Genomic DNA, 15,927 nt, shown 5'->3' with positions numbered 1-15,927 from the left:
GCCTATATCCCGGGATCGCCTCAGGATCGTCCCTGTACATCCAAATGACACACAGGGGATCCCGGGAGCAGGCAGGGATGACCCCTCCATTTGCCTGGGATAATCCTTAGGTCTAGCTAAGGCCTATGTGTACGTGTGGATTCTCTGATCTTTAACACATGGCTAAAAAACAATAATAGTTTGACCCCATTGAAGTTTGGTGTACTTTTGCCCAACGTCAAATACCAATTTAAAAGGACAAAGTCCTACTCAAAAATCTTCGTTTGAATTTTATTAAATTTCTGATCCCGATACCATGAAATTCCAAAGCTGATTCTGGTGTTAAATTAGTTTTAGTACTAAATTGCTCCCAGATAGCTGCTTCTCTTAGCATTGCTAGCTCTAAACAGGAAGTGAAGGCAAAAGTAGTACATGGTACGAACTAATATAGTGGGCCACTTAATCCATTGCTACTTTTTGCATCACTTATGGCTATAGCACGGGTATGCAGTATCCCCCTGCAGTATGCAGACTTCAGGCTTCCAAGATCTACTTGTTTTTTACTAGATCCCAGAGATCCACCAACCAGAACCTGATGTGAAAGACATAAACTTAGAATAAAAGAATGCTGAGCCCAGAAATTAATTTTTGATTATCAGAGCTCACTGTCCTGCCACACAAAAGTCCACTCCTGGTTACCCTAAGTTTTCTTTGTTTCTGTAGTACAATAGGGAAAGACGGAAATAATTTTGTTGCTGCTATTGTTAAGTAGTTGGGAGTCAGAAATCCTTGTTGATCTATTGCAAATTACCCAGAGATCTCAGTGAATCCAGATCTATAATCTGCCCACCTTTGGTGTAGAGAAGCTTTAGCATGAGCAGTATAACAAAAGCTCATTCAATGATCAGGAATTGATCAGGATACTGTTTTCTTATTTTCATTGTTTTGTGTAGGGTGCTTCTTTAATGCCTTTCCTTTAGAACTGTATCTGTGTTCTGGGCAATAAGAGTCCAGGATGCTTTTGGTCTTCAATCCCCTGGAATGCAGGGAAAATCACACAGCAGATGATCTACTAAGGCTGGAGTGGGGAATCTATGGCCCTTCAAATGTTCCTGTACTACAACTTCCATCAACCCCACCCAGCATGGCCAATGGTCTTGAATGATGGTGAGCATTACAGATGCCTTACATTAGTACCAAACATGGAAAGCTGGCTGGTTCCTTCATAGCCTGCCTCAAAGCAAGGGACCGGTTAGTGTTTAGATAAGATTGACCTTTGGTCTCCTCTTGAAAGGTGACTGTCTTATGTTTGCAACAACCTCAAATGTAGTTTGCTTTGTAAAAAATTCTGCTTGTATCAGTGTGTGTGTGTGTGTGGGGGGATACTAATGCAAACACAATAGGATCACAGTGCAGAATAACTTGTTAGCTAGCCAATTTTAACCCAATGGTTAATAATTTTAACCCAATGGATAACCCTGCTTTTCATAAAAATGATTTATTTATTTATTATTTATTTATTTGCAAAGAAGCATAATAAGGCTGCAATCTTATACACACTTACCTGAGAATAATCCCCACTGAACTTATTAAGATGTACTTCTGAATAGAGATGCATAGGGTTGCACTGCAAGTATATGAGGATTGAGAGAGGTTTGAGGAGCTAAACAGATCAGGGAATAGATCAGGCTCTGATATTAGATGCCAACCAGGAAAATGTTTATTCCCTTGTGCAGCCAGAACAGGAAGATGAAAAGCTGAGTTGCATCAAAAGGAGAATTTTTGTCATGCAGCATGTCAGTTATAAAAGCTGTGCCAGATTCTCCCTTCAATGTTACATACAAACCTGTGCAAAAATAGCAGAATGTTTACACTGTTTCCATTGGAAAGACCAATGGAGTTGCACTTTATGAATTTTCCTACATCCTATATTCTCTTTTACAGGATGGTGTTGAGATAGAAATGGGTTTCCTTCTCCAAAGAAAAGCACTCTGTACCTGCTCAGGGGCACTGTGCCCTTTTTTTGGGGGGGATTGTTGTTTCCCTCAAGACAAAGGCACTTAAACACTGTCATATGACTCATTTCAATAACAACAAAAGTAACACCAGGTGAGAAAAAGCATGATAGATAACAGATCAGAGACAGTAGACAAAAAGTCACCGAGGAGCTTTTCAAGGATCCCAGACTTGAAGCAGATATTTTCTTGGCTGAGCTGCAGAAGGGCTGTGTTACAGCCTGCCAGGAACCCTGAGACACCCTAGCACCTACCTGTGGAATTATCGTCACCTCCAGGCCTTCACACCCAAAGGCCAAGTTCCAACTTGCCTGTTCCTAGAAGTAGAGCAAATACATCTGGAGTGGAGCGAGCAAGAAGAGCTATTAGGCTAAAGATGAGAATGAGCTGAGACTAGCGAGGGATGCTAAAAGCAATAAAAAGGTTTTCTTCAGATACGTGAATAGTAAAAGAAGAAAGAAATGGTGGTTCAACTGCTTAGTGAGGATGTCAAATTGATAATAGATGACGAAGAAAAGGCCAAAGTGCTCAATTCCTACTTTGGTTCAGTCTTCTCCAAAAAGTGGTCTATGACCACCCCGGGAAAAGTGAAGTACAAGCTGCAGGGGCAGGATTGCAGTTCGAGATTGATAAACAAATGGTCAAAGTACACCTAATTTCCTTGAACGAGTTCAAATTTCTAGGGCCTGATGAGCTACATCCTAGTGTAATAAATGAGCTAGCAGAAGAACTCTCAGAACCACTGTCTATTATGTTTGCGAAATGATGGAAGACGGGTGAAGTACCATATGACTAGAGGAGGGCTAACATTGTCCCTATTTTCAAAAAGGGCAAAAAGGAGGAACCTGGAAACTATAGACCAGTCAGTCTGACATCCATTCCTGGGGAAATTTTTGGAGCAGATTATAAAGAAGTCAATCTGTAAGCACCTTGAAAACAATGCAGTGATTACTAGAAGCCAGCATAGATTTGTCAAGAACAAATCCTGTCAGACTAATCTCATCTCATTTTTTGATCAGTTAACCCCCTTGTGGACTGTTGGAATGCTATGGACATAATATAACTTGACTACAGCAAAGCTTTTGACAAAGTGCCCCATGATATTCTGATTAACAAACTAGCTAAAAGTGGGCTAGTTGGAACAACTATTAGGTGGATCCACAGTTGGCTACAGAATTGGCCTCAATGAGTGCTTATCAATGGTACCTTCTCAAACTGCGGGGAGGTCATGAGTGGGGTACCACAGGGCTCAGTCTTGGGTTTGGTGCTCTCCAACATTTTTATTAATGATTTGGACAAGGAGGTGCAGGGAATGCTTATCAAATTTGCAGATGACACAAAATTGGGTCGAATAGCTAATACCCCGGAAGAGAGAGAAAACGTCACAGTGATCTTGATAGGTTAGACCGCTGGGCTGAAAACAACAGAATGAAATTTAATAGGGATAAATGCCAAGTTCTACACCTAGGAAAAAGAAACCAAATGCACAGTTACAAGATGGGGGATACTTGGATCAGCAATACTGCAAGTAAGGAGGATCTTGGAATTGTTATAGATCACAAGCTGAATATAAGCCAATAGTGTGATGTAGCTGCAAAAAAAAAAAGCAAACGCTATTTTGGGCTGCATTAATAGAAGTATAGCTTCCAAATCGTGTGAGGTACTGGTGCCCCACTCTTCGGCACTGGTTAGGCCTCATCTTGAGTATTGCATCTAGTTCTGGGCTCCACAATTCAAGAAGGATGCAGGCATGCTGGAGAATGTTCAGAGGAGGGCAACCAGGATGATTGGGTGTCCTGAAACAAAGGCCTATAAGGAGACACTGAAAGAACTGGGCATGTTTAGCCTGGAGAAGAGAAGATTGAGGGGAGACATGATAGCACTTTTCAAATACTTGAAAGGTCGTCACACAGAGGATCTCTTCTCAATCATCCCAGAGTACTGGACACGGAATAATGGGTTCAAGTTACAGGAATCTAGATTCCGGCTGGACATCAGGAAAAACGTCCTGACTGTTAGAGCAGTATGACAATGGAACCAGTTACCTAGGGAGGTCATGGGCTTTCCCACACTAGAGGTATTCAAGAGGCAGCTGGACAGCCATCTGTCAGGTATGCTTTAAAGTGGATTCCTGCATTGAGCAGAGGGTTGGACTCGATGGTCTTATAGGCCCCTTCCAACTCTACTATTCTATGATTCTAGAGTAATAACAGTTTCCTAAGGTGTCCTGTCCTTTCAGGCTGGGGAAGGGTGCCCACTCTTATCTTCTGGAGGTGGGTGGTCTTCCTCCCCACCGCCGTTCAAAAGCTATATTCAGAACAGAAGCCTAATTGCAACTGGGGGGGCGGGATCTACACTACTGCTTTTAAAGCGCCTTAAAGCACTTTAAAGCGCTTTGAAAACGTTTTGAAACCTGTATATGCAGTGTGTCCTGGGCCCCAACAGTTGTCAAAACTGTTATAAAGCGCTTTAAAGCAGTAGTGTAGATCCCCCCCCCCCCCCAGGACATAGCTGCAGTTTTATTTTTCTTAGGCCCACACAAGTTTTGGATTTTGAGGAAGACGGGCAAATTAAGTTCAGCCAGCGGGTTCCTATGGAATGTGGAATTACCAAGTCAGAGAGGGCGTGCTGAGCCTGAGCGGCATTCCAGCAGCACTTATCAGGGCCAAAGTACACATTATGTTAAATGCGCGACTGCATTTCAGGTGTCTATGTTGTTTAAAAAGAGTCGCTGCAGGGAGGCTTGATCAGGATTGCCTCATGGTAGATTCCCTCATCTGGCAAATAGCAGGCGGGGGTAGAGATTTTGATCAGGACTGTGGCCGGGTGGGGGGTGGGGGGGGGAAGTGACCACCAGTCTAGGAGTGCAAAACCACACACCCCTTTCCCCCTACAGCTGATTGTGTGGTGGATTCCCAGCTTTTTTATGTCCCCCACCCCCCACTTTAATAGATTGACATGCCTCTCCTAAGGTTTTGCTACCACATGTAAGAGCTTTAAGTTACGATGTACTGGCATTATTTGGTACTTCTGCCCTTTCGTCTTTGCCCCCACTCCATTTTACTTTCTGCCCCACCCACCACTAGAATGTCCCCCCCCCCCCGCCCCGGAGAGCTTCTCTGAAATTTGGCCCTGTTGCTGGAAAGGGGTCAACAACCATAGTCCTTATGTGCAGTCTAGTTCACAGCTAGTATGTAAGAAGACCATTCTGGGTCACATTTAATCCAGCACTCTGTTCACACAGTGGCCAACCAGCTGTTGACCAGGGATCCACAAGTAGGACATGGGTGCAACAGCACTCTCCCACCCATGTGCCCCAGCAACGGGTGTATGTCAGCATATGCCTCTGATACAGAAGGTAGCACATAGCTTTCAGGATTAGTAGCCATTGATAGCCTTCTCCTCCAGGAATTTATCCAACCCCCATTTAAAGCCATCTAAATTGGTGGCCATCACTACATGTGGTAGCAAATTCCATAGTTTAACTATGTGCCAGGTGAAGAAGTACTTCGTTTTATCTGTCTGGAATCTCCCACCAAACAGCTTCATGGGATGATCCTGAATTCTAGTATTATGAGAGGAAGATAAAAATCTCCCTACCCACTTTCTCCATACCATGCATAACTTTTAGTATCATCAGTTAGACCCCTGAGTCAATACGATATAATTTTATAGCTTCAAAAACAATTTTTCCTCATTATGCCTATGTCAAGGAGACAATGGAGAAAGACAGGGATAGCCTATAAATGGCTCACACTCAATACAGGAAATCAGGAGAGTCTCTAATTCTCCCATAGCTCCAGTTACTCTAAGGCTTCACTTAATACAAATCAGCATATAAGCACTTCTTTTATTGCCAAGTCTTTCAGCTGACTCAGCAGAGAACTGATGTAGTATGAGACTATGGGTTGTATCCAACGTTAGTCTGCTACAAGTCCCATTCATTTCAATGGGTCTACTCAAGGTAGGACTAACATAGGATACAACCCTACAAGTGTAAGTTGGGAAGCCCCTAGTTAAAATCTCATCCTCAGCCAGAAACTTGCCACCATTTGCAGGTAATCAAGTTAACCTGCCTTTCTGCGATGTTGTCTGAGTTACTGAGATAATGAAGTGAAAGAATTTGTACCCTAGAAACGTGCTGCATGATTATTTTTGAGCACAGAATTTCTAGGCAGGTTTCTGTTCCTAGACTGTTAAATGAATTGCAATATCTAAGTGGGGGAAAATGAAACGTTTGCTCATTTGTAAGAAGCTGCATATTCTGTCATTTGCCAATCAAACACTCCAGAATGATAGTGATGATGGTGTCAGTTCTGTTATGTGGCTGTTGCTTGCCTGAACCTGTTTGCTTGCTCACTAGCTATTATGCCGCAAGCTATTCACTCATTTAATGAACAGGATTGCCGTATCTCAGCCTCACACATCCAGGCAGCCTCATTTACATAGGAGGTGATTTATTTATGAATATCAACATTATGGATGTGCACAGTGCACTTGCTAAATTAGCATACCTCATTTGTGCTATTTCCAGCAGATGCTTTCTCTCTTTACCAGCCGTGAACAAGAAGGAGTGAAGGAATGTGCTATGGAGGCTCTTATCTGAACATTTTTCAGTGTCAGAGGAGATGAAAGTCTCTTACTAACCCTGCAATCCTTGCTTGCAATAGGATGGTCCAGTAGAGAGTGGCAGTTCTGGTTACACCCCCCCCCCAAATAGGTTCAGCACCTAGGATAGTTCCTTCAGAGTTCTGACTGGCTGATTCCCAGCCCCATCAACTTTGGAGCCACCAACCTCCATTGAGATGGTCTCTTTTGCCCCACTATCATTACTTCTTCATTTGCTCAACACTACTCCAAACCTACTCCTACTCTCCCATTTAACAAGACAGACAAGATGGCGCCTTTCCAATACCATGGACAAAAGCCAACTGGGGTGGCAGTGAATCTTAAGCCATAGCTAGACCTAAGGTTTATCCCTGGATCGTCCAGGGGTCAAACTTGTTCATCTAGGTGACACACAGGGGATCCAGTGCTCAGGCAGGGTCGAACCCTGGATGATCCCAGGATAAACCTTAGGTCTAGCTGTGGCCTTACTTCAGTGATGGTGACATGACAGTTGTCCTCCACCACATCTGAGAGCAGCAGGGTAGTTTAGGGGGCACAGAACTGGCCCTGTGGCACACACAGCTCTACCTTCCAATAACTCACCACTACATCCCCCCTTCCCGCCCCCAGCTTCTGCTGCCTGAAGCAACTGCCATACCCTACCTAATGGTAGGACTGGCCCTGTGTGATGGTCACAATCTAGCATTGATTTAAGCATGCCTAAGCTCATTCAGTAAGTTTAGCTCTGTTGAATTGTGGACATAGTATATCATACATTCTAGAATATATACTGTACTGTACATGCCTTTGAGAATCTAACTCAAAAATTACTAGGAAAAGGATGGTACATGAGCATACATGCACACGCACACACAAAAGAGGTGGAAACCAGGAGAGTAGTGCTTCAAAACCTGCAAAATCTGTGCAGGCAGGGCACTCACCACATGGTCTGGGCACTCATCTGTATGATCCCACTACCTGTTCTTCATTCATAATAGGGCAGCTTGCTCAATACTGTGAGGGCTAGCTGCAACGTATGGATTAGTCATATTGATTGCTTTTGATGCCAGGGCAGCACTGTACAGTGTTTTTACGTAGCCTGGCACTTCAAGCTTGCTTGCTTGCTTGCTTTCTCTCTCTCTCTCTCTGTCATATGCACCACAAAGGATGCATTTAGCTTTGCATCAGGTATATATAATAACCTTTCTGTAGTGAGAGGAGATTGGGAGGAGGTGGAGACACACACAGGAACTTGCAAGCAAATTGAACACAGGGGGACTGTGACAATACGCAGTAAAGCGATTAAAGGGAAATCTGAAAAAGAGTGAGACTGAACACAGAGAGGATTAGAACATAAGCATCTTTTAAGATCAGAACATCCCAACAACAACTGTCTTCCTAGAGACTGTCTCCAGGGGTCTGGATGGCCCATATGAGTGGCAGCAGGATATAGATGATATAAAGCTTTTTATCCTTGTGATGCTAGTTTAAATCCAACAAGGGCTAAATCAATATTTGAAATCATTTGTATATTCAGCACATTGTTTTTGTTTGTTTTTGACTCAATTGCATTTGGAACCTATTTGGAAATGAAATTCTCAAGGAGAACTAGGACATTTTACCCCCTCCCCCAACCAGATGTTTCCCAACTGTGGTTTATTTGAGACACAAATTGGCTCATTTCATATTACGGGGTTAGCTGATATTTGTCACATGATGCAAGACATATTCTTTTCTTTGATGGATGAGCTAATAAGTAAGAAGTGGGGTGTTACGTGAGACTGTGATGATTTGAGCTTCAATATCTGACTAATTAAAGGATTGGTTTTAATTTATTCATTGATGCATTTATTCATGTATTTATTTTTTTAAAAAAACAAAAATCTGATTTGTTTAAGTTTGGGGGCAACATATACGTTCAGTTCACATACAATTAGGAGATTTATGAATGGAAACCGCTCTTCAAAATGCCATCTACAAATGAGAACAGGCTTTTCAATTCAAGGCTGCCAAATGAACAAGATCAGCTTCCATCTGGCGAAATACCCACATAGCCACTCACAAAAGCTATGCTATTGGTACAACAGCGCCTTTATAGGATTATGCTACAGCAGCCTGCATCAACCTGGTGTCCTCCAGATTTGTTGAATTGCAATTCCCATGATTCCCAGCCAATGTGGCCAATGGCCATGCTGGCTGGGAATGATGGGATTTGCAGTCCAATACATCTAGAGGACACCAGGCTGCTAGGCTTGGAATTCCAACACTGGCATGAACAACAAAGAGTCTTTTGGCTCCTTACAGACTAACAATATTCTTTTGTGGACACTGTCCGCTTCATCGGATGCATGAATAGAAGTGCTATCCTCAAACTGGCAGGTTTATATACACACACATGCTAGAGCAGGGATGGGAAATCAAAACAGCATTGTCAGAGGGAATTGAACTACAAAAAGGTACAGTCAGTGATGATTACATTAATGGTTGTCATTCACATATCATTATTGGGTGATAACGCAGGCAGCATTGCAACTATGAGCCAAGTAAAATCTGTAGGACCTGCTCAGACAACATGCTAAGCCATGGTTAGGCCACTAACCCCTTTGCAGCAAATGTTTCAATTGTAGTTATGTAACCACCATGGTTAGGAATGGCTCACATGACACATTAAGCCATTAAGCTCAAAATGCTTAATCACCAGGGCTTAACGTGACATCTGAACAGGGTCATAGTGTGTTTAAAACAACAACAATAACAACTTTTGTCCTTATTCCAACCACAGGAAACAGAGCTGAATCTCTTGATGAATTGTACTTCAGCAATTTCCTCATGATATCTGTCTTTGAAATTCCTTTGTTGGAGAATAGTCACCTTAAGGTCATTGACATAATGTCCTGGAAGGTTGAAATAACCCCCTACTCCTGCCCACTGGTTTCTGAACATTGCCGTTTGTCTCATTTGTGTCCATTTATTCTTTTGTATAGAGACTGTCCTGTTTGTCCTATATAAAATGCCGGAGAACATTGTGGGCAGATGATGGTATATATCACATTGGAAGATGAGCAGGTGAATGAACCCCTAATGTTGTGAATGACATTATTAGGTTTTGTAATAGTCTTGCCAGAGTAGATATGGGGACAAAGTTGGCATTTGTATTTGCCAGAGTCTGCTTCCTCTTGTCTGAACTAGTGCACACAATTACTGCAGTCAACCATGGCTTATTTAAGCCACAGTAGGTTGCAGCACATACCAGGTGGCTTGTTGTGCTGTCTGACCCCAGCAGAGGTGGATTGTGTGAGGACAATCCTTGCATAACCCTAAAACAAGCCATGGGTTATGCAAGGATTGTTTAACCCTTGTACAACCCACCCCTGCCAGGTTTAGATGACATGATACACTGTGGTCGTCGCTTGAATATTTAAAATGGCTGCCCACACATGCCAAAGCCCACATCTTATTTCATCATCTGATGAAAGTCTGTTTCTTTCAGTGTCTGTTTGTTGCTGTTGGTGAGTACAGACCTACCACCCAAGGACTGTCAGACGGAAGTGCCATTGTCCAGGATGAGTAGATTATTTATTGAGGATACATTTGAGTGATGGGAACTGAAGGTGACAACAAGTTGTTTTGTTTTCTGTTCTGGGTCTGTCCTCCACTAGATTATTCCTGGGTACTAGTCTGATCTGTTTTCTTTACTTTGTTGGGTGGTATTGTTGTATGAGAAAATCCTGATTTAGATCCTTAAGCTGCAAGTCCCTGTCTGGCAAGTCTGAGGAGATGTGATTGTGAGCTCCATCACACCAGCGATTTATCGCACACTCGCCATGTCTGGTATGTGGTTTTGGAACCCGGTACTCACATGACGTCATCCCTGTCCTGCGCTCATCTTGCCTCTTCCCCTCCATGTTTCTTTTCTTTTTGGAGCTGGGAAAATCGGTTTTTTCCCCTCCATGCGAAATAAATGTGTTCCTCCCTCCGTGTATTGCTGCCGTTGCATTCTATCCAACCATCCTGTTCTTTGTTGGGGGCATGTGTGTCCAAGGGCGGCCTCGCTAACAAAAGAGGAGGGTGGAGCAGTTCTCCACTCAACCATGAAGGGGGAGGGAGAGAGGTCCCTTTTAACTCCTGAGTAGGCATGACCAAGGGTACATTTTCACCTTAAAAGAAATGCAGAAAATGCACCCTCCTTGCCCACAGCTCCCTCAATTTTAAAGAGAAAGAAATGAAACTTGGAACCTTGAGAGCTCTTAAACCCTTTCCCTGATAGTCCACCAGTGAAATTCCACCTGTTTGCATTTGTGAAGGATTTATTTTCCTTTACTTTGATCATGCGAAGCTGTGTATCTCCAAGTTCATAAAATAGAGATCTGCTGTTCCCTTACTCAAGAGTAAATCCCATTGATTTCAACTGCATTTACATCCAAGTCATACTAAAATCCCATGCATGCTTACCTTTGAGTAAAACACATTGAACAGAGAGAGACGTAGTTCTGAGTAAATACATATAGAACTGACTTTTCATAGTGTGGTCACTCAGAACCTTTTTTCCTTTTTTTTAAAAAAAAGTCTAAAACTGGAAAGAAGTGCTCTGCAACCCTATGCTTTCTTCTGATATCCATTTCTCTCTCTCCTTCCCCCATTTCCATGTTTATGTGATTATTCTTCAGGAGCACATTTTTTTCTGGACAGCTTACTGGATCTACCCACTGAAGACGCTTCTAGAGAAGGCTTCCACTCATAACCCTCCCATGTTTTCCCTCCACTTCTTCTGACTTTTGTTCTTACAACAGAAAATCCATTAAGGAAAAAAAGACAGAATTGTTGCACAATGCCTTCTCCTTATGATTGTTAGCACTAGGAGCCCTCCATCTGGAAGCCCCCATCTGACTTACTATTAAATGGATTTATGTACTACACTAGGCACGAAGGTCAAAATTGCATGAACATACCATGTTCATGTTCTGTGGCAATTGCCATAAGAGCTGGTTTAGTGCAGTGCAGCAGCAAAGCCACTGAGCTACGAATTAGGAAACTCTCTCTCAGCCTCAGTCTCCCCCACCTACAATAGTTTTACAGCAGTCTTCCCCAAACTGGTACCTTCCAGATGTTTTGGACTACAATTCCCAGGATTCCTTACCACTGGCCATGCTGGCTGGGGCTGAGAAGAGTTGAAATCCAAACATCTAGAGGGTGAAAGGTACCTCACAGGGTTGTTGTAAGACCGGGGTGCCTCAGGCCCAGGAGCTAAATTCTCCCCTCTTTGGGTCCCAATCTGGCCCTCCAGTGTTCCCCAAACAGCACCACCCTCTTCCCCATGGCTCAGCTGCCTACTCAATCATTTGCTGCTTACATGGCTTTTGTACAGTTTTATCGGCCCTGTTCAGAAGACACCTTAAACCATGGCTTTAACCATGGTGAATAAGGCAAAAAGGCATGGTTTAAGGTGTCTTCTGAACAGGGCCATTGATAAAGGTTGCTAGTAGAAGTTGCCTTCTAGTTAAAAGCTAAGCAGAGTGGGGCTAGTAGCTCTGATGAGGGCAGGGAGAAGCAACTGCTAAGATTATTCCTGTTTAGACTTGTTATGGGCCAGATTTTAAAGGGCTCATCAGCCCCAGAGCTATTTGCTGGTGTAGCTCCTTCAGCAGGGTTGCAGTAGGATTTTAATATGAATTTCAGTGGAAGGGAGATCTGGATTGCCTTACCCCATTTAACAAGCCTAGGAATGTTGCATGAGCTGCTGCAGTATAAACTGCTGTTTGTGTTTTACCACAGCTAAAAACAGACTTCCAAAGCAGGCAGTAAGCTCAAATTATATTTGTAAAATGCATACAGGCCAGGATAAAAAGTTCTTACGTAACCTTGAGTGGGGGCTGGCTTGAGAAATGAAAACCTTTAGAACTCTTAGCGTCTTGAGCTTACCCAGGAACGGTGTGAATTGCTAGAACTAATCCCCTCCGTGGCTCCTTGGAATACAGCATCACCCAGAGGAAAGAGCTCCGTTTCTGGGCCAGGAGGTTTACTGTCTGATGCTTTGACCAAATTCACGGTTGCAATTTGGGGCTGTGAAACAGGCTCATTGTGCCGAAGATTTCTTCTGGACCCCCAGAGAATGGCAGAAGCTGCCAATTATGCCGCCCTCCAGCCAAGCGCTCCCCCACCCCTTTAATCCAGACAAGGAACAAAACCACACTGCCTCCTGCGTTGGATTAAGGGACACCACAGTTCTGCATTCGGAGAGGTTTGTATCCCACAGGCACAGACTCCGAGCAGGATGGCAAGAAACTGGACGTCCTTTAAAAATACATCTATTTTAAAATGTGTCCTGGGCACACCTTTTGGTGTGTGCATGGCGTATTGGGCACCTCCTGTAGATATTGGGGACAATCCAGCCAAAGCTAAGTGGCTTTTGGTCCAATTGCCTTAAGTGAGTGCTGCTTGTCTAGACCCATATTTTGGCTTCACAAATGATTTCAAGTTGGGCAAGTAACAGCCCAACCCCTCTGCAGGGCACCAAGATGCCATAGGTGATGCTTTCTCTTCACCACAGCTACCTTTGTCTATTTGCTTGCCCTCTTCCTCTGGGCCCAATCCTTACAGCTGCCCAGGAGAGGAGGCGGCAAACCATGGCTGCTCCTTCTTCTCACTCATGTCCCTGCTTTCTCCTTCAGAAAGGGCAGGGGCTCTGGGGTTGGCAGTTGGCCCCCTGATGATGCCTAGCCATAAGCAAATGCCTATCACAGAATCATAGAATGGTAGAATTGGAAGGGGCCTACAAGGCCATCGAGTCCAACCCGCTGCTCAGTGCACGAATCCACCTTAAAGCTTACCTGACAGATGGCTGTTCAGCTGCCTCTTGAATGCCTCTAGTGTGGGAGAGGCCACAGCCTCCCTAGGTAACTGGTTCCATTGTCGTATTGCTCTAGCAGTCAGGAAGTTTTTCCTAATGTGCAGCCGGAATCTGGATTCCTGTCACTTGAGCCCATTGTTCCGTGATCCACTCTGGGGGGATCGAGAAGAGATCCTGGCTCTCCTCTGTGTGACAACCTTTCAAGTATTAGAAGAGTGCTATCATGTCTCCCATCAATCTTCTCTTCTCCAGGCTAAACATGCCCCGTTCTTTCAGTCTCTCTTCATAGGGCTTTGTTTCCAGACCTCTGATCATCCTGGTTGCCCTCCTCTGAACACGCTCCAGCTTGTCTGCATCCTTCTTGAAGTGTGGTGCCCAGAACTGGACGCAATACTCTAGATGAGGCCTAACCAGTGTCGAATAGAGGGGAACTAGTACCTTGCACAATTTGGAAGCTATACTTCTATTAATGCAGCCCAAAATAGCATTTGCTTATTTTGCAGCCACATCACCCTGTTGGCTCATATTCAGTTTGTTATCTACAACAATTTCAAGCTCCTTCTCACTTGTAGTATTGCTGAGCCAAGTATCCCCCATCTTGTAACTGTGCATCAAGGCTGACCCCTGGTGCCAGCCCTGCATCTATGGGCCACACCTTCTGCCTACATTCAGGCAGGGTAGGAGTTCTTGTCCTGCCCTTTTAAACTCTACAGCCACAGTGTTTGCACAACCACAGAGCAAAAAGTAGCTGTGGTGGTTTATTTCTTCTCCCCAAGCATACCAGTCACGAATCGCCTAATGAGCATAATTACTTCGCTGGATGCAGGTGATCATGGTATCCAAGCCCAGGGAGGGTAGTCAGATGGGATGGTTTACAAACCACCCAGCAACCCTAGAACAAGACGGGCTTATTTCCCTTCATGATAGTGCAAACCTGATCAGTGTATTTGGTGGAAGGATGCAGACCTGGTCCTCCCATTAGGCAGAGTGAGGCAGTTGCCTCAGGTGGCAGAGGCCAAGGGAGGGGGTAGTGAGGTGTTGGAGGATGGAGCTCAATAAGCTGTACTTTGCTGCCCTCAGGTGTAGTGGAGGACGCTATCCCATCACAATTGTTGAAGATTCAACTACCTGTGCAGTCAGCATCCCTCCACGGAATGTGCAGAAGGGTTGCTATCTTACCCTTCACCTAGGCAACCAAGTATCTTGAGGCGGGTCTGGGGGTACATAAAGCATGGCCATTCGGTTCCTGCGGCAATGCAGACTTCCAATAGTATTTTCCCCACAGTTGGCTGTTGCCCTTCTATCGTATGATAAACAGCCACTAAAAAAGAAAAGGGAGGGGAATTGTACAAGCAGGCATCCTGATCTTTAGCAAAGTACTCAGAAGTAAATCTCATTACATTCACAGTGGAACTTTACCCCCACATAAGGGGATTTAGTTCTGCAGACTTTACAGTGTAAAACGGTGGTAAGAGCCAAACATTGGAATCGGTCCCTTTCAGCAGCTGGCACTACAAAGCAGGGATACCTATTTGAAGTGAGGTTCTTCTCAAACTATTACATAAACAGGCTTCAGCACAATCCTACCCATTTACCCAGAAGTAAGTGCCTTTATCTTCAGTGGCTTTTACTTCCAAGTGAGCATGTACAGGATTGCAATATAAGCATGCTAGTCTAATCCTGGCAGTTGCAACTTCAATCCACTCAAACTAGTTCAACTTTTTAATACGATGCCAGGGAGCCTTTACTTCCCAGAAAGTAGCAGTCACAGCTATTGAGTAGCACAAGGGTTCCTAAGACCTCTAAAATCACAGCTGGTAAATAGTCAATTACCTAGGGAGGTCGTGGGCTCTCCCACCCTAGAGGCAGCTAGACACCCATCTGTCAGGGATGCTTTAAGGTGGATTCCTGCACTGAGCAGGGGGGTGGACTCGATGGCCTTATTGGCCCCTTCCAACTCTGCTATTCTATGATTCTAGTCCAAGCACCATCCCACAAACCTGCCCCAACCACAACAAAATGGCATTTCTCTTGCATTCTAGGCTGCCATTCTTGCACAGAAAATGGCATTTGGATTCTGCGTCACAATGGCTGTTGTGGAACAACATCTCTTGGCTGTCAGTATCTCCATATGACCGCCCCCCTCAAAAAACAAACCCTGGCCTGATGTGTGCACCCCATTGAATGGACAGTACTTTCTTCTACTCTTTAGACTGTAGGGGTGGGCAGTTTGTGACTCTCCAGCTGTTTTAGCCTACATCTTCCATCAGCCCTAGGCAGCACTGCTAACAGTAAGGATGATGGGAGCTATAGACCAACATGTATGGAGGTCTACAAGTTGCTCATCCCTGCTTCAGAAGGTCTTTCTAAAACAGATGTATGCTTGCTTAACCTCTCATGTGTTCTTTGCATCCAACCTGTCAATATGTGCATCACCTCTGTTTAGAAAAGGACAAATTAAAAGAAGCAAGCATAGAG

The sequence above is a fragment of the Elgaria multicarinata genome, chromosome 2 (genome assembly GCF_023053635.1).
Source record: "Elgaria multicarinata webbii isolate HBS135686 ecotype San Diego chromosome 2, rElgMul1.1.pri, whole genome shotgun sequence".
In the NCBI taxonomy this organism is placed as follows: domain Eukaryota; kingdom Metazoa; phylum Chordata; class Lepidosauria; order Squamata; family Anguidae; genus Elgaria; species Elgaria multicarinata.
Note: the sequence above shows the minus strand (reverse complement) of the source record.